General features: G+C 47.4%; 1 protein-coding gene across 2 annotated transcripts in view; it reads left to right on the top strand.

Moving 5' to 3' along the window:
• The window catches only part of KMT5B (lysine methyltransferase 5B), a 326,116-nt gene that overhangs the window by 5,675 nt on the left and 300,028 nt on the right, over window positions 1–20,413 (top strand). For both annotated transcript variants that reach the window (XM_069223050.1, XM_069223048.1), the window contains exon 2: window positions 5,112–5,194. The gene's annotated coding sequence lies outside the window, so the exon portion shown is untranslated. The remainder of the gene's footprint in view (window positions 1–5,111; window positions 5,195–20,413) is intronic.

The following is a 20,413-nucleotide window of genomic DNA, read 5'->3' on the forward strand; positions in this document are numbered from 1 at the left end:
ACAAGTACTGCCCTCAACGTTCCATGCCAACTCTTCCACCTCCTGCTCCACCGCCACCAGGGTCACATTCATCAACACCCCCCCCCCCCCCCCCCCCACACACACACACACACTGTCACTATCCCCACAGGAGTCAGCAGATTCCTTTTCTGACCAAGGCGACCGGTATAGGAAACGTGGTCCACATGAATAGTCTATTGGGGATGGGAGGAAGGAGAAGGGTACAGGAAATGATTCATGGTACACTATAAGGAGACTCCCTCCACGCCCTCTCTGAGTCATGGAGCCCTATCTGGTTAAACCATTTCTGCCAAATGGTACTTTCTGATGAAGACCCTCTCTAAGACAGAACATAGTGTACAGTTCCTTTCCTTGTACAAGGTTATGTTTGTCTGCCCCGATAATATTAAAGATCCAGTTAGGCTGAAGGGGTGAAGAGCTAGCTGCAGAGGGGAAAATGAGATTGGATCATTACTTGTACCCTGGATGCCCTGGACACTGCCTCCCGCAACATTAACAATAGTGTCCTGCTCTGTAGATACACGTATGACTTTGCATCTCAGCTTTCAAGCCAGAGGTTTAATAGCACCTCTCAACACCTCTTTCAATGGAGAACATCTTTTCAGAACCTAGGTGGACGAGATGTTGAAAAATAAATAATCAAAAAAAGACACTGAAATCGCAAGATTGATGGAAGCTTTAAAGTCCAGCACCTCAAGGGGTACGTTTCGCAGCCAGTTCTCCAGGCGCGGGGGTAGGACCACACCAGCTAGATTGCTACAAACACAACAGACAGCAGCAGGCTCCCAGTCCAGTAGAGGGTACTCCACAGGTAGGAACAGTGGCATCAATGGCAAGGTTAAGGTTAGAGGTGGCTTCAGAAAAGAAGTCTTCCCTCCGAAATACTGACTTGCCCATTCCCCCTCAATTCCCTGATCACAACTTCTGTCGGGGGTGGATAAGGTATTTCCATTTTCATGTGGAAAATACTTCTAATCAGTGGGTGCTAGCGGTAGTCCAACATGACTATTTCCTAGAATACCACACCACCATGCCTACCATACCACCATGCCCGGGTGCGTGCAGTCATCATCACCTCACTTCTTCGCAAGATGAGGTTCAAGCACTCTTTCAGAAGCATGCTGTTTAGCCAGTACCCCCACACAAATTGGGAAAGGGCTTTCACCTGGGTAGGCACCTGGGCACCGAGCCTGCCACTTGCCTGTGGCCTCCAGTTCCTGCTTGTTCCAGCCTGATCAGTTGCAGGTGTTTGACCAAGTGACACTTCCCCTGCCTGGGTTTCCTCGCCTACCGTTCTTCCCACCAACAGAAGCCCCACCCACCCCAAGACCTACTTAATGCATGCTACAGTGTGACTGCACAGCGGGCACACCAAAGACGTGCTTATCTGTGCCTGAACCATGGCCAGCACCAGGAGCCTGGCCCCATGACCATCCAACGCAACACTGCAGATGCCACCAGAGCCAACAAACACCGCCACTACTAATCCGCCATCCTCTGAAACCTCAGCAACGCACACCGTTAAACACTGCCACCATGCATCCCCCAGCACCACAGTAAGACCTTTCTCCGGCACCCATTGCAATTTCACCTGTGACACCTCAGATGCCGACACCACCACCCCACACCAGCTGTCCGCCATGATCCTAAACGTTCTATCCCTTGGGAAACACTCCAATGATTTCTAGGACCTCGTCATCAGCAACACACCCGATCTTCTCTTTCTGACTGAAACCCAGCTGAACCCAGCATACAGCCTTGCTGGTGACATCGCCACAGCCATCCTGCCTGCCTTCAAAATCATACACCAGGACGAACCCACAAACCAGGCGGAGGACTTGCGATCATCTACAAGCCCTCTGAGACCCATGCCCCCATTTCGTATACCACCCTTGGAAGAATTATCTCCCCATGCTCACTGCTATCATCAACACCTCCATAACAACCTCCACCTTTCTGGAAAAATGCAGATGTCAGTGCCCTATTGAAGAAACCAACAGCAGACCCCCAACGCCCTCAGTAACTATAGACCCATCTTTTGTAGCTAAAGTCATGGTGAAAGCCATCAATACCCAACTCGCAGACCTCCTAGAACTCCATCAACTTCTAAACGACTCTTTATCTGGCTTTTGTACCAACTACAGCATAGGAACAGCCCTTATTCCGGCCACTGATTACATCAGAAGCATCCCCGATTGAAGAGAAACGGCCTCACTCATCCTCTTTGACTTCTCTGCAGCTTTCAATACAGGCTTCTTCAACTCCCTTAGAAAGCTTCAGCACTTGGAAATCTGGGGACCGGTCCTTAAGTAGATATCCTTCTTCCTCTCAGACAGAACTCAATGAGTTTGACTTCCCCTATACCTCAGAATCCAAGAAACTCATCTGCGGAGTCCCTCGAGGAGCATTGCTTAGTTCAAAAATCTTCATTCTACATGACACCCTCTTCGTGACTCCCCTCACAGACATTGTCTGAGCCCATGACTTCAACATTGTATCCTACGCTGATGACACACAGCTCATCCTTTCCCTTACGGACTCAGCCAGCACCACAAAAGCAACCTTCTCCAGCTGCATGAGCAATGTTTCAACTTGACTGAAAAAACAACTGCTTCCAGCTCAACACAGACAAAACCAAAGTCCTCATCTTTAGCAACAACCACTCCCCCTTGGGATGCCTCTTGGTGGCTTCCTGAACTTGGTCCCCTGCCCACTCTACGGACCTTGCCAAGAACTTCAGGATCATCTTGGACACCAACCTCTCCATGTGCAGACTGATCAGTGAGGTCGCCTCATCATGCTTCTCCCATCCTGCGAACGCCAAGCAATATTTTGAAGCAGATCCCATTTAACACCAAACGAAAAGTGACCTTGGCTCTTAAACAAGTAGTTACCGTCTGCTAATCCAGACCTAAATTACCTCTGTTATTCGATAACTGCATCACATTTGGTTCAACTATCAGCAGTGGGGTAGCCATGCACCATTAAACAGCTACCTAGTTGAACTTATTGCTATTGCACAGCCGGCAAGATATTTCTGTGCTCCTGGGAGAGATTTTCTGCTTATGAGAAGTTGTATAGGGTTATCTCATATATTCATCTGTTTGTCTTTGTCCCAGGAGTTCTCGACCTTCTGACCTCTGTTAGTCTTAATGGAAACAGGAAAAGCAAATACCATGAACAGTGACAAAGTAACAGTGTTCCCGGTGCTCCCATACTAAATACAACAGACTTATACAGTTGCTTCATATCTTGCTAAAATAGTAAAGTGCCCCAAACATTGTGAAATAATTAAATTGATCCCCCAAGCCTATATTCATTTGAATTCAAGGCTCCATTTTGACCAGCATTTTAGTGTTGGAGGGCCCCTTTTACAACTTTATTTGGAAAGTTATGATAGTTTCACTCGTTTGCATCTCTTGAACTTGGTAAATGTGCATGCAGTTAACACATGTCCTAGGTGGTATACAGAACTGCAAACCAAGAAGGCTAATACTTGCTGACTAGTCTTTAACAACTGTGAGAGTTTGCCACAAGCCAGTGCCTTGTGGCATTTAACAAACGTATCTGTAGGTTAAAAAGCTTGTGCAGAAAGGGTACGGCACGGCTGGATACAGGAATAACAGGGACTAGCATTGCGAATATCATTAGCACTAATCCTTGAACACTTTTATATAAAGGACAGCTGGTTGGTGGACATTGAGATTGGTGGACAGATATTCACATACCTAAAGAGGTCCTGCTTAAGGATGAAATGCATTGGCCGGGCTAAATGATGGAAGAATAAAGAATGTTTTTTAGACTCTGCACCTTGGTCTCCTGTGCATTCTTGGACTGAATGAAGGATCAACAGTTTTGACGGATTGCTCTGCGATATTTGGATAAATGTTATGAAGAATCATTGGTCACTTAGGATATTTAATAAGGATAATTGATAGCGCTCCCCATGTGGGGTTGTATTTTCAATGTTTGGCATGGGTCTTTGAGTAGTAGGAACCTAGGGGACTAGTATCACTTGCGCGGTTTTGCCTGGCCATTACTGCTCTCCTTGTATATAATAGCATATATATGTTAGTGGAACCAGTAGCCTTGTTTTGTTGATAGGCTCAAACTGAGACACCAAGGGTGTCATCACGTAGTGTTGAAGATCCATCCCAACTGCAGTAGCTGCTCCTGGTTGGTATAGTAGCAGGCTAATTTGCGCTTAGCAATGTGAATGACAGCAGGTGCACTAGAGACCCTGTCCTGGGTTGCTGCTGAGCTGGCTGATCAGTTTGTGGGATTGAAGAACAATTTGTGTGATGTACTCCTGATTTCTGTGGCTACTAGTGTTGACACACCTCTGTGCATGGCCATAGAGAGGCAGCTGAGACTCCGAGGAGTGATTGTGTGGGGGGGGGGGGGGGGGGGGGGGGAGGTCCTGCTCTGCATGTGGTGCCTCTTATCAGTTTTTCTTTCTTCTCTAATCTCCTTCAAACTGCAGTTTTGTTGTAAAAAAGTGTTTTTTTATTTTTTACCAAAAGACTAACACAGTAGTTTGAGCACATGTATCAGAAACATATGTCACTTTGCATGTTCAAATCTCTGCAAGGCAAATTCCCCCACCTTTCTGATGGCGTCAAAATGAGCATGAATGCTGTTGCGTTGGATAATAGTAATGCACATTATTTGATTTAAACCACAAAGACCCTGTACAGTTTACTGTGTCTTGTACATTTTGTGAGAAGGCATTGAATGTTTTTCACTCCACTTTTTTTTTTTTTTTTTAACTGTCATTTAAATTCAGATCTGCATGATAATTCAGTAATTAAACGCTTCTTCTCTAAATTGACTGAATAGTGATGGAAATAGGAGAAGTAAGAAGGATCACGTATGTTGTGTAGTGGAACAAAGTTTATAAAGTCTCAAAAATAGAGTTGCTGTACTTCTCATGACATTCTAGAGTGTTTAAGGGAATTTCCCTCATTTCTATTCAGTTAACATTTGTTTGGAAACGCTCTAAATCCTTTTCCTTACAGTCATTGTGAATTATGACTATTCTAGGTTTACTAAAATGAATGCAGTCAACTAACAGGGTTTTTCTACAATAGGTTGTCAGCTAAGAAGCCTTACTGAAATTACCTGACAGACCACTATACCGCGCAGCAAGGAATCACACTTTATTTGTCTGAAGGTAAGTTCTTCCACACCTTGTACTTATGTCGTGCTTAAAGTCATTTTTCAGCAGTGTTGCTTTTAGACATGCTGTACAAGATACAGCACAGCTGGATACAGGAATAACGGGGACTGTTAATAGTTTTGAAAAATCTAAGTGAGAATTGGCAGTGGTCATGTGGGGATGAGGTGCGACCTTCCCTTTTGTCAATGGTGAAAGTCTTTATCTTATCAAAGGTTTCGGACCAGAATTGCAGTTGCAAACCATTCATGCCTTAGGTACCAATTTGGTATTTTGATGGGACACCCAAAACACACTCTTTCCATGTACGTTATGGATTATAATTTCTAAACCCATTATACAAGTTGGAAAAAACAGATTTAGTAAATTAGAAAATGCTTTTTACCCTTCACAAACCTGCTTATTTAGCTGGTGGGAGGGTTTGCAAACAGTAAAGTTTAGCACATCTGGCCTGTTACGGCCTGCTGTGGAATTCTCACAATCATAACTAAAGCAGCATGGTAAACCTTTGAAGCTTTTTCACACTCACAGCCTTCTGCCTCACTGTTGGATTTCTTTGGGAGTACAGTGGATCTACATGATGTACAATCACTATATAGACTAACAAGATAGGGTGCATATAGGAACACAACAAGGGTTGAACTTTTTACGATTCTTTACATTCTCTTAGTTTCTTTTTTTAATTACATTTTTATATAGTTCTGTAAACATTGCAACTAATCTGACCAGCCAGTGCACGCCTACATTAAAGATAGCTAGCGAGCATACCACCATAGGCTTGTGCAATCATTAAAAATCCAATAATATTACCCATTCAGGTCTACTGCCCCCTCCCTCCCCTGAAAGGAAGATAAATGTTAACACACATAGGGGGTTATTACAACTTTGGAGGAGGTGTTAATCAGTCCCAAAAGTGACGGTAAAGTGACGGATATACCACCAGCCGTATTACGAGTCCATTATATCCTATGGAACTCGTAATACGGCTGGTGGTATATCCGTCACTTTACCGTCACTTTTGGGACGGATTAACACCTCCTCCAAAGTTGTAATAACCCCCATAATGAGGTTCCACTGGGCTCCCAGAATTTGATTAGGTTGATAAAAAACGAAGTAAAGGATGGTGTGACGAAAAGGTGCAGGAGCTACAGGTAGGAAGGTTAAACAAAATGAGTCGATGGAATGGTAGCCTAGAGAGAGAAGGCGAAGATCTGTGGATTTGTGTCTCTTTACTGGGTAAGAAAAGATAAGCCTATAAGCAGGTGACAGCAAGACATAGGACAGTGGTGTAATAAGGGGTTGTAGAGAAAAGAGGTTGAGACCATTTTTTCTAAATTGACCAAGAAAAGGAGACCAACAAAGATCGTCTTTATTGAGGGAAGTTCCTGCTGCTCTCAAGCAAAGGCTTTACCATTCAACCCTCTTTCTTATCGACTCTGGTAGGGTGGAGATTTGCCAATCGTGTGAGGCAAAAATGGAATAAAACAAATTGGTGAAATCTATAGTGAAGAGTGGCCACATGCTGTATTCAGAGTATCTTAAGACTTGTTACCCTCAAAGTCCAAGCCATTTTGTCTTCTCTTGCTTTTGCTGGCAGCCCCTCTACTACAACACCAGAAAGTGATTAACGATCACAAGTCTCTTTAATTTTAGTTTTTTTGAGTTTTTATTTAAAGCATTTCCGATATGCCATTTATGGCTTATCACTATTACTTAACAATAAATGCGGCTTGTACATTGAGGAGGGTACAAATCACTCCTGGTAGTGGTATTCTCACACATAATTTCGAAACTTCTGGGCAAATTGCTTTATGTGTCTTCCCAGATTTAAAATAAGATTTCAGTCCGCCTGTCCGAGAGAGATTGTTAATTGTGCCTTGTCTCTCTTCCAGGGGACTAGCTAGAAAAAAAGTCTTAAGAGGACCCCAGATGTCCTTCGGTCGTGAAGTCGGAGTTTGGAACACAGTAAACGTCTCACATCTGTCATTAAATGTTGCTACCTTTGCATGTCAGTCTTGCCTGCATGGCATGAGTTTCCCACTCCAGTTCATAGCAATCCTTCTTTTAGCTAATAAAAATGCAATTGTGGCTAGCTGACATACTCCCGTGGGTACCCAACAGGACATTCAATGGCTGTGGGTCTATAGAAGTTGTTTCTGCCACTTCTGCCAAAACATCTGCATGAAAACGTACTTCTAAGCCAAATGGTAAAATCCGGCATGATCTACATTGTATTTAGGGCATTGGCTGGGACATGGTAACATCTGTTATGTCCTGTGCCTCTGGTGTCGAATAAGCATGGAGGAGAAACTTGAGCTGTAACCATTTAATGCCGTTGGTTCATAAATGCCAATTTAGCCTGCTTACAGCTCCTGGTATTTGGTACACTAGGTGTATAATCTGGAGACTCATCTTGTTACATCAGGGGATCTGATAATCTGGATTAGAGCTATGAACTCCCTCGGCTCCTAAGGAAACCCTCTCAGATGTTCGTGTGCAGTGTTTTTGAGCCTTGTTTGTGTGTAGTAATGTAGCATGTATGGGTTATGCCCTGGTATCAGGTTGTCAAGTGATTTAAATACCCCTAGTGTATAGGGAACTGCTCCACCAACAGGGGCAGCCGATTTGTAATGATCTTGGCTAGTATTTATCAAGATTTAAAAGAGATAATGGTCTATCTGAGAAGCTAACCTTAGGATTCCTTCCAGACTTGAGCAGCAGCATAGCCATTGCCTCTCTAAGTGATAGTTAAAGCACTCCAATCTTTAGGGAGCCCGTGTATACTTCTAGCAATTGAGGGGCAAGTATATGCTTCTATGTTTTGTAGAATTCGCTGTTGAGACCATCTGCTACCAGCACCTAGTACCCCTTTATCCCTTCATTGGCAGCAAGTTTTTCTTCAATTGATAAAGGTCGGTCAGGAACTGCCTGTGGCTATCGTCCATCCATACCATTGCTCATCTCATCCAGATAAACACATATGAAGTCTTTTGTCTCTAAGTTTGAGCTGTATAATTGCTGGTAGTAATGAAGACAGAGCATGTCTTCATTGTTAATCATCGTGGTTACTGATTGTAAGTGAACATTAGGATTGCATTGTGTTGGCCCTTTTAAGTCCTGCTTGGCCTCTCACCCTCATGAAAACTGCCTTGCTAAAGCATGCTTGCTGAGATAAGTTGTAGGAAGCTGGCAGTGTGTGTGGTGAGCACCTATGCTGTTATCACCTTTTACCAGGTCCAGGTGTCCCCTATTAGTGAGGTGCAGCCAGTGTCTAGGAAGCCAGGGCTCTCTAGAGGTAGCTGTGGATGTGCAGCCAGGACTTATCTAAGAGACATGCAAAGCTTATACAATACCACTACAGTCACACATCACTTACACACATGAAAGAACCACACAGTGTTACAAAAATTAACACAAATACTAAAATACTGTATAGGCAAAACTCCTCTAGAAGGGGAGTAAACACGCTATTTTATACACATTAGAAATCAGAGAGTGGAATAGAAGGCAACAGAAAACAAGTGCAATAGCAGAAAATAATGGATACCTTAGGAGTAGACCAAACCATATACTAAGTGAGTGGAATGCAAAAGTCAGTCCCCCACCCAAGGGAATCTGTACAGGGGAGCTGGAGGGACTACAAACCACAAAGGGCAAGTACTAGGGTGACCCCCAGTGACTAGGAGAGAAAAGGTAAGTACCTGGTTTTTCCCCAAACCCACAGAAAAAACTTTGTAAGGACAGTGCAAGACTGGAAGAAGCCAGAGGTGGAGCTTGACAGAAGAAGACCTGCAATTGAAGGGGACCAAGTCCAGTTCGAGTTGAAGTGTCTGGTTGGGGCAGGAGTCACCACCCACCGTTCTGGTGTTGCAGGGCCAGGTCGACGGGGAAGACAAGGAGTCGGCTATACAGCACAGGAGCAGAAGAGTTCCAGGAGTGATGCAGTCGGTGTCCCATGTCAGAAGAAGAGCTACAGTTGATCAGTGGTGTTGGAAAAACACCAACAAGCCTTGGCAAAGGCAAGAGTCGAAGATGAAGAGTTGCAGAGCTGCCGGGAACCAGGAAAGGTCCGGGGGGACTCCACCCAAGGAGGGTGAGCCCCAGGTGACCCTCAGCAGTGAGGAGATTCAGAAGTCCAGGATGCTGCCCCCACAGGCAGCAGGCACAGGAGCCGCAGAGAGGCCCACTCAGCACACCCGGAGATGAGCAGCAAGCAGGAGACTGTGCTTTACAGGGAAGAGTGCTGGATGCCGGGGCTACACGGAGCCTGAAGATCCCTTAGAAGAAGAGCCAACAAGCCTTGTTAGCTGCAAGTCGCGATGCACCGGGGTACTGTCCTGCAAGGAGAGGCAAGGACTTACCTTCTCCCAAGTTGGACAGTTGGTAGAGGGGACCAGTGGGACCACTCCAGACCACCACCTGTGTTGCAGGATCCGCTCAGTTTTGCAAGAGAGAAGTTCAACTCAGCTGGTCGTCATTGCAGTTGGTGCCTGCGGATGCAGGGGAGTGACTACTTCATTCCAAGGGAGATTCCTTCTTGCTTCTTGTGCAGGCTGAAGATTCGTCACCCTCTGAGGATGCACAGCCAGGGAAATGTTGCAGTTGCTGGAAGGAGCCGTTGAAACAATGTTGCAAAGTGAAGTCGTCAATGGAGTTTCAGATTGTCGGTTCCTGGAGGGTCCAGTTGCAGTCCCGGTGGCCAGAAGGTGAAGTCAACAATGCATGGGAGTCCTGCTGGAATCTTCCATGTCGAATCTGAGGCTCCACCCAAGAGGGAGACCCTAAATAGTCCCGGAAAGGGGATTGGTCACCGCTAGGTGACCATCTATCCGGGTGACCACCTATCAGGAGGGGGCTGTGACATCACCTGCCTGACCTGGCCACTCAGATGCTCCGTGGGGCCTCTGCCTACCTTGGATTCAAGATGGCAGAATCAAGTGGCCACCTGGAGGACCTCTGGACACCACCCCTGGGGTGGTGATGGACAAGGGAAGTCGTTACTCCCCTTTCAATTGTCCAATTTCGTGCAAGAGCAGGGACCTTAGAGATTCCCCCGTCTACTAGTCCAACTACTAGTGCTAGGCTGACCAGTTTCTGCCAGCCTGCCACATCCAGATGAGTTTCTGGCCCCATGGGGTGAGTGCCTTTGTCACTCTGTGGCCAGGGACAAAGCCTGTACTGGGTGGAGGTGCTTCACACCTCTCCCTGCAGGAATTGTGACACCTGGCGGTGAGCCTCAAAGGCTCAAGCCTGGTGTTACAGCGCCCCAGGGCACTCCAGCTAGTGGAGATGGCCGCCCCTCTGGACACAGCCCCTACTTTTGGCGGCAAGCCCGGAGGAGATATTGAGAAAAATTAGTCATCCTCTAGTCAGGACAGCCCCTAAGACAGTGGTCTTCAAACTTTATAATGCTGCGCCCCCCCCAGTTGAAAAATAAAAATCATTGGGCCCCCCTCAGAATTTTTCACACTTATTTTAGAAAGATGGCAATGTTTAAATAGGCCTAAACCTATTTAAACTTTGCAGTTAAGTACTGTTACCTGAGCTGAGGTGACCCCTGCCTTAAGAAATCCTCCATCTTGTTTTGGAGGATTCCCCCCAATAGGATTAGGGATATGCTCCCCGCCCCACAGCGAGGAGAAACAAAGAGGGTGTAGCCACCCCCAAGGACAGTAGCCATTGGCTACTTCCCCCCAGACCTAAACACCCCCCTAAATTGAGTATTTAGGGGCGACCCTGAACTCAAGAAACCAGATTCCTGACGACCTGAAGCAAGAAGAAGGTCTGCTGACCTGAAAGTCCCGCAGAGATGACAGAAACAACAACAGACTTGGCCCCGCCCTACCGGCCTGTCTCCAGACTCAAAAAACCTCCACAGCGACGCATCCAATGGGACCAGCGATCTCTGAGGACTCGGAGGACTGACCTGCACCCAAAGGCCCAAGAAACTCCTGTGGACAGCGGCTCTGTCCAAGAAACAAAGAAACAACCATCTTTAAAGGGACTCCAGCCTCAGTGCGGAAGCGTGAGTCCCCAACACTCTGCCCCCGGCTCGTGTCCAGAAGAACCGACACCAGAGAGAGGACCCCAGGCGACTCCAACGAGGTGGACACCCTGAGTCGACCTCCTTGCACCCCCACAGCGACGCCTGCAGAGAGGATCCAGAGGCTCCCCCCGACCGCGACTGCCCGGTAACAAAGGGACCCGACGCCTGGAAGAAGTACTGCACCCGCAGCCACCAGGCCCAAGAGAAACCAACTACCGGTGCAGAAGTGACCAGCAGGCGGTCCCCCTCCTTGCCCAGTTGGTGGCTGGCTCGAGAAGCCCCCCTGTGCCCTGCCTGCATTGCCAGAGTGACCCCTGAGTCTCTCCATTGATTTCTATCTGAATCCTGACACCTACTTCACACACTGCACCTGGCCGCCCCTGTGCTGCAGAGGGTGTATTTTGTGTGCCTGTTTGTGACCTCCCTCCCCCCCCCCCCCCCCCCCCCCCCCCTCCAGTGCTCTACAAAATCCCCCTGGTCTGCTCCCCGAGGACGCAGGTACTTACCTGCTAGCGGACTGGAACCGGAGCACCCCTATTCTCCATAGGCACCTATGCTATGTGGGCCCTACTCTGACCTCTGCACCTGATCGGCCCTGTGTTGCTGGTGCTGGGTGTTTGGGGTAAACGTGAATCTCCAACAGTGGGCTGCATATGCCCCGGAGACTGAACTTGTAAGTGCTTTACTTACCTGAAAAACTAACCAATACTTACTCCCCCCAGGAACTGTTGATTTTTGCACTGTGTCCACTTTTAAAATAGCTTATTGCCATTTTTGCCAAAACTGTGTACATTACTGTTTTAATTCAAAGTTCCATACTTACCTATGTCAAGTACCTTACAATTTATATACTTACTTGAATTCTGAATCTTGTGGTTCTAAAATAAATGAAGAAAATAATATTTTTCTATATAAAAACCCATTGACCTGGAGTTAATTCTTTGAGTGTGTATTCTCATTTATTGCCTGTGTGTGTACAACAAATGCTTAACACTACCCTCGGATAAGCCTACTGCTCGACCACACTACCATAAAATAGGGCGTTAGTATTATCTAATTTTGCCACTATCAACTTCTAAGGGGAACCCTTGGACTCTGTGCACACTATCTCTCACTTGGAGATAGTATATACAGAGCCAGCTTCCTACATTGATGGATCAGCTGTGGGGTCTAAGACTTTGCATTTGCTGGACTACTCAGCCAATACCTGATCACGCAACAACATTCCAAAAATTGTCATTAGAAACTGATTTTTTAATTCTTGTGTAAGTCCCTGTTAGCATTTCTTTTTAAGTTTTAAAAGTTTGTAAAAGTTAGGATTTAAGTTCTAGAAGTAGTTTTTAGATTCTTCAAAAGTAATCCCATCTTTTAGAGTCATAATGAGTCAAAAAGATGAAATGGTGGTGGAACTCAACCTCACCCCTTACCTACATCTAGGGATGTCAGAGGTAAGGTCTCTCTGTAAAATAAAACCGAGTAAAACTGGGTCCAACCCTACCAAGGCAAAGCTCCAGGATCTCTTAGCAGAGTTCACAAGGGACCACCCCTCTGTTATGGAGGGTCCTCCTTCAGATGGGGGAAATTAGTGAACAGGAGGATGAACTCCCCACTTCTGCCCTAAATAGGGTGGACAGGGCTCCTAGACCCCTGCCCCCACAAATCATAGTCAGAGAGCCTGGTTCTTCCAAAGGGGAGACCAGTACCTCTGTAAGCATTGAGGGCAGCCTCATTGAAGAGGACATCCTGTTAGCCAGGATGGCCAAAAGATTGGCTTTGGAGAAGCAGCTCCTAGCCATAGAAAGGGGAAGAAGAGAAATGGGTTTAAGTCCCATAAATGGTGGCAGCAACTTAAATAGAGGCAGAGAGAATACTGACATCCTAAAAATCTAGGACTAGTAACTAAATATGAAGAAGGTGATGACATCACCAAATGGTTCACAGCTTTTGAGAGGGCTCGTGCAACCAGAATATTAAGCAGATCTCACTGGGAAGCTCTCCTTTGGGAAATGTTCACTGGAAAGTGTAGGGATAGACTCCTCACACTCTGATAAAGATGCAGAATCTTATGACCTCATGAAGGCTACCCTGATTGAGGGCTTTGGATTCTCAACTGATGAGTACAGGATTAGGTTCAGGGGGGCCCACAAATCCTTGAGCCAGACCTGGGTTGATTTTGTTGACTTCTCAGTCAAACCACTAGATGGTTGGATAACTGGCAGTGGTGTAAGTGATTATGATGGGCTGTATAATTTATTTATGAAAGAGCATCTCTTGAGTAATTGCTTCAATGAGAAACTGCCATCAACATCTGGTAGACCTAGGTCCTATTTCTTCCCAAGAATTGGGAAAGAAGGCAGACCACTGGGACAAGTCAGGGTGACCAAGACTTCCACAGGGGGTGACCAAAAGAAAGGGGTCACAAAGCCTCCCCAGGGTAAGGGTGGTGAAACATCCAAGGACAAAAACAAAGAGTCTTCTACAGGGCCCCAAAAACCTGCTCAGGAGGGTAGGCCCGAGCCTCTTCACAGTCCACAAATGGGTAGAAGGGTACAAACTTTGATCCAAGAAGGCCTGGTGTCACAATTGTAGACAGCATGGCCACCAAACTGGAGACCAGGCCTGATCTAAGAAAAGTCCCATAACTACTACTTCAGTTAGTACTGGAATAGCCAGTCTCGATGTGGGATCACCAGTGTGCCCTTGAGCAAATCAGGATCCACACTGAAGCTACTGTAGCCTCAGATGGTGGGGTGGAATTAGCCACACTTACAGCCTGGCCGCCTACCATGCAAAAGTACAGGCAGCAGCTCTTGATAAATGGGAATAGAGTAGAAGCCCTGAGGGATGCAGTTGCCAGTGTCACCATGGCGACAAGCAAACTGGTTCCCCCAGGACAGTACCTGGCTGGACAGACATATCCAGTCACAAATGCTGACAATGAAACTAAAGTCCATCCCATGGCAATGGTAACTTTAGAATGGGGAGGGGACACTGGCCTGAAACAGGTGTTAGTCTCCTCTGCAATTCCAGTAGAGTGTCTGCTAGGGAATGATCTGGAGTCCTCAGCATGGGCTGAGGTAGAGCGCAAGACCCATGCAGCCATGCTGGGCATCCCTGAACTAGTGTGTGTCAAGACTAGAGCACAATGCAGAGCACAGGGTGAAAAAGAAGTGTTGGAGTCTGGAATAATGGTCCAACCTTCCTAGAGGAAAGGAAGAAAGACTGGGGGACCAGCTTCTTCACAGCACAAGAAACAGAACCTCTCTTCTCAGGAAGATGTTCTATTCCCTGAAGGAACTGAGTCCATGGAGCTGGGACCTTACCAGGCAGAGCTCTTGGTCCCAGTGGGACCCTCAAGGGAACAGCTGTGTCAGGGACAACAGACTTGTCCCAATCTTGAAGGCCTTAGACAGAAAGCAGCTGAGCAAGAAAAGGTAATGTCAGTGGAACCCACAGGATCTATTGGGAAGATGGACTCCTTTACACTGAGGCAAGAGATCCCAAACCTGGTACCACTAGGAGAGTGGTAGTGACTCATGAGTTTAGGGAGTTAATTATGACCTTAGCCCATGACATTCCCCTTGCTGGGCAGCTGGGACAAACCAAGACTTGGGAGAGGTTAGTCATCCATTTCTATTGGCCTAATATGTCCCAGAAGGTTAAGGAGTTTTGCACCTCCTGTGTCACCTGTCAAGCAAGTGGCAAGACCGGTGGCCACCCAAAGGCCTCCCTCATTCCACTTCCAGTGGTGAGGGTCCCCTTTTGAGAGAGTGGGAGTGGACATAGTGGGTTCACTTGAACCTCCCACAGCATCAGGGAACCAATATATACTGGTAGTAGTGGATCAGGCTACCAGGTACCCTGAGGCAATTCCCCTTAGTTCCACTACTGCCTCTACAGTAGCCAAAGCACTCATAGGTATTTTTACCAGAGTGGGATTTACTAAGGAGGTGGTTTCTGACAGAGGTACCAACTTCATGTCACCTTACCTGAAACATATGCGGAATGGGTGTGGGGTGACTTAGAAATTCACCACACCATACCATCCACAAACCAATGGTCTTGTGGAGAGATTTAACAAAACATTGAAGGGCATGATCATGGGGCTCCCTGGAAAACTCAAAAGGAGATGGGATGTCCTCTTGCCATGCCCGCTTTTCTCCTACAGAGAGGTACCACAGAAGGGAGTAGGGTTTCCCCCTTTGAGCTTGTGTTTGGCTATCCTGTAAGGGGACCACTGGCACTTGTGAAAGAAGGCTGGTAGAGACCTCTCTATGAGCCTAAGCAAGATGTAGTGGACTATGTACTAGGCCTCTGCTCAAGGATGGTAGAGTACATGGAAAAGGCAAGCAAAAACCTTGAGGCCAGCACACAACTCCAGAAGTTGTGGTATGACCAAAAGGCTGCTATGGTTGAGTTTCAGCCAGGGCAGAAAGTCTGGGCTCTGGAACCTGTGGCTCCTAGGGTACTTCAGGACAGATGGAGTGGCCATTACCCAGTGGTAGAGAAAAAGAGCCAGGCCACTTACTTAGTGGACTTGGGCACTAGCAGGACACCCAAGAGAGTGATCCATGTTAACCGCCTTAAGCTCTATAATGATAGGGCAGATGTAACCATGCTGATGGTTACTAATGAGGATCAGGAAACAGAGAGTGAATTTCTCCCTGAACTCCTGTCAACTGACCCTTAAGATGGCTAGGTAGACGGAGCTGTCTACTCAGACACCCTCTCTGGCCAACAGCAAACTGACTGCAGGAAGGTCCTCCAGCATTTTTCTGAGCTCTTTTCTTTTGACCCCTGGTCAGACACACCTGAGTACCCATGATGTGGCCACAGGAGACAATTTACCTGTTAAGAATAAAATATTCAGACAGTCCGACCAAGTCAAGGAAAGCATCAAAGTGGATATCCACAAGATGCTGGAATTAGGAGTGATGGAGCACTCTGATAGTCCCTGGGCTAGCCCAGTGGTCTTGGTCCCCAAACCTCACACCAAGGATGGAAAGAGAGATGAGGTTTTGTGTGGACTACAGAGGGCTCAACTGTCACCATGACAGATGCTCACCCCATACAGGGCAGATGAATTGATTGACAAATTAGGTGCAGCCAAATTTTTAAGTACCTTTGACTTGACAGCAGGGTACTGGCAAATCAAAATGGCACCTGGAGAAAAAGAAAAGACAGCATTCACTACACCTGATGGGCATTATCAGTTTACTGTTATGCCCTTTGGCTTGAAGAATGCTCCTACCACCTTCCAAAGGTTGGTGAATCAAGTCCTTGCTGGCTTTGAGTCCTTTAGTGCAGCATATCTTGATGATATTGCTGTCTTTAGCTCCAACTGGCAGGATCACCTAGTCCACCTGAAGAAGGGTTTGCAGGCCCTGCAAGCAGCAGGCCGCTCTATCAAGGCATCTAAATGTCAGATAGGGAAGGGTACAGTGGTTTACTTGGGACACCTTGTAGGTGGAGGCCAAGTTCAGCCATTACAACCCAAGATCCAGACTATTCTGGACTGGGAAGCTCCAAAAACCCAGACTCAAGTCAGGGCATTCCTTGGCTTGACTGGCTACTACAGGAGGTTTGTGAAGGGATATGGATCCATAGTGACACCCCTCACAAAACTGACCTCCAAGAAAATGCCCAGAAAAGTTAACTGGACCTTGGACTGTCAAAAGGCCTTTGACACCCTGAAAGAAGATATGTGCTCAGCACCAGTTCTAAAAGCTTCAGACTATTCTAAGCAGTTCATTGTGCAGACTGATGCCTCTGAGCATGGGATAGGAGCAGTTCTATCCCAAACCAATGATGATTGCCTTGACCAGCTTGTTGCTTTTATTAGGAGGAGGTTACTCCCCAGGGAGCAGTGTTGGCGTGCCATTTAGAAGGAGGCCTTTGCTGTGGTTTGGTCCCTGAAGAAGTTGAGACCATACCTTTTTGGTACTCGCTTCACAGTTCAAACTAAAAAAAATAGAGGAGGCATGGGAGCATGACTATTTCGGACAGTGTTATGCGTGCCATGATGGCCAGTTTTTAAGCGATCCCCAAAAGGGTACACAAGACTGAAGTGATTGTACTGCCCTCCCCCAGCAGGTTTTGTTCTGCTATATCATGGAAGGTCAGAATGCCCAGGTATTCAAAGGTGCGAGGAGCCCAGAGTATATCTGGTGGGTAGTTGACTGGGTAGGGAACCCCACCAACTACCAGGAATACACACATCTTGCCCCAGTTTACCTGTAGGGCTGAGCAAAAGTCAAATTTCTCAAGGAGTCGCAGCATTCGGGGAATGTCCCTCTCTCCATACTGCAGATAAATGAGCAGATCTTCTACATATAGTGAGTTGATATGTTCCGTATCCTCCACCGTTATGCCCCAACCCACGCCCTCCACATGGAACCACTCTACCAATAGTTAAAATGGCGAACAACAGAGGCGACAGTGGGCATCCCTGTCTCATTCCTCAGTACACCTCATAAGACTCCAAAATCATATTCCCTGTCTTAACCCTTGCCAGAGGATGTACATATCGTAGTCACACCCACTGTGTCCCATCTGGAACGTAACCCCCATGCTCACCATGGTGGCCTCTAAAAAGGCCCTCCGCACTATATCAAAGGCCTTTTCCAGGTCTATTGACATGATCCTAGCTAGCGGGCTATCGGACAATTTCCGGCCATACATGATGGTGTAGAGCCAGCAGAGGTTAAGGGAAGTATAGTGATTGTGTATGAAACCATTTTCATCCGTGTGGATTAAGTCCTGCATATGGGGCAGTAACCTAGAGGCAAGCACTTTGTTAAGTATCTAAAAATTTATGTTAAGCATGGAAAGCCATCGGTGACAGTCACTTCCGGAGCGCTGGACTTGGCCAGGGGTACCACCAGGGCATCCCTAGTCAAGGCCGGCAGCAAGCCAGCCTTGTGAGCTTCTGCGTACATTTCTTCCAATCTGTGCACCAACACTCCCGCAAGTACCGCATAGAACTTCAAGGTAAAGCCTGTCGGGCTCTGGGATTTGCTTGTCACTTTGGCCTTAATAGCGCCTCTTATTTCCTGGGATGTGATCTGGCCACCCTGAGCTTTCCTATTATCTGGAGAGAGATGCCTAAGGGCCAGGCAGTCCAAGAATGGGCCAACTGTAACTTGAAGGCCAGCCTCAAGTGGCCTGTAGAGGGAGATATAATAATCACAGAATGCACCGTTGATCTCCTGCAGAAAGAAGAGTGTCCCCTCCTGGGGTCAGCAGGTGGGTGATGGGGGGCCCCTCGGCTCTCTGGACGTACAAGCCAGGCCAAGAGTCTTCTCTTTTTCATTGGCACAAGCCACATAGTCTTTATAATTGTGGCCCTGGAGACACTCCAAGGCCACATTGTACCGTTCCCTGGCCTCCAGCAGACTCGTGAGGGCGTTCGGGTCAGTACCCTGTTTATTATCCCGTTTTTACAGAGCGTCCTCTAGCCTTGAGAGCTCCTGGTTGAGGTCCCTGTGGATACCCACAGACTGGTCCCTAACCACCAATTGAAAGGCCTCCCACTCCATCCAGCGACTCGACGCCGTCCTTTGGTTTGTGGCAAAGTACTGATTTCCCTGCTCTACTAAGGAGGCTTGGAAGGTGACATTGGTGAGAGCGGCTGAGTGCTACCTTCACTTAGGTATGATGGAGCGCTCCTCTGTTGGCTAGAGCGGGCTGTGTTCCGAGAAGGTGCTGCCCAAATTTTCTATGTGGGCAATGCAACAGCTTAATGCCCTAGAGCAAATAAAGCAGTCAATTCTTGTGTAAACCTTGTATAGGCCAGAATAAAATGAATAGTCCCTATCTGCTATGTATTGGGTACGCCAAGTGTCCTCCATGTCCCAGTGGGGCAACCATCTTCCCAGAGTAGGTACTGCCCTATGGGACAGCGTCGGGGTAGTAGGGGATGGAACGATCCAAAATGGTATCAAGTATGCAGTTGAAATCTCCTCCATGGAGCAGTGTCCCCCCCCCTCCCTCCAATATCAGCCGACTCAATTGCACTGAGAGAGAGTGTGGAAATGGAGTATGGTTAAGGTTCGGGCATATATGCTACCCAGTACGACCTGCCGACTACATATCTGCCCCTCTACTAGCACATATCGGCCATCTCTATCAATGTCAACTGTTGTGGCCTCAAAGGGAATTCCCTCCCTCACTCAGATCAGCGGACCCCTCGCAGAGGCCGAGTAAGTTGTGGCATGTATTTGCCCCCATCAACGTTGCCAAAGGCGCCCCGGGCGCCTCTGATCCCATGACATGTGTGAGTTGGAGCATGGCAGTATGCACCCCTGCCTCTTAAGGTACATCAGGATTTTGTGGCGCTAGGACTCTGAGCCCATCGACGGTCGTTCAATGTCATCAGTTTGTAAGTTGGTCATGGTGAACACAGAACCACAATCACAGTCATGACATCACACCAGCCCCTCCCCACCCCCCAGCAACCCCACAGCAGTATATATGCACCTCTGAGACAGCAGAGCAAACAAAGAACAATAATCCCAACTCCTTGACCCCAGAGCAGCCCAGCAGCGGCTGGCCTCCCAAACAATATTGTTCATAAGTGCACGAAACACATTGCACCACTACCACTCTGGTATCGCTGGAATGGTGATGTTGGGGGGGGGGGGATCAAGAACTGGACAAGTCGCGGTCTGTCGGTCGCACAGACAGCAACATAGCACTTGGTGTCCTTACTGGGAAATGGAGTCTACTTGAAGAGGGGAGATTCTATAAAGGCTCCTCTGATGACTGTGGTGTCACTGCCTGCAATCCATCACCCTCTCGGTTCAGAGAGTCCCATTGGGAGTCACCAGAGCTGTGCCCTGATTTTCTGCTGTTCTCCGAGTCAGAGTCTTTTGTCTTTGTGATTGTCGCGTCACCCGCCCTGTCCATATCTGACTCCATTTGTGTGGACTTTTTCACCAGTCCGTGTTGTGATATCCTTCGTGATCGGTCTCTCTTCTGTTGTCGGGGTTGGTCATCTCCTGCGCTGCCCCGCGGCTGGTCAGACCCAGCCTACTAGGTCTCCAGCAAGTACCAGGCCTCATCCGGGTCTTGACAAAAGTGGGTGCAGCTGTCCAGTACGAGCTTAAACTTGGCTGGGAAGATGAGCGAGTAGTAATCCCCTGCTCGCGGAGCACCATCCTCACTTCCAG

This window comes from Pleurodeles waltl, chromosome 3_1 (assembly GCF_031143425.1).
Source record: "Pleurodeles waltl isolate 20211129_DDA chromosome 3_1, aPleWal1.hap1.20221129, whole genome shotgun sequence".
In the NCBI taxonomy this organism is placed as follows: domain Eukaryota; kingdom Metazoa; phylum Chordata; class Amphibia; order Caudata; family Salamandridae; genus Pleurodeles; species Pleurodeles waltl.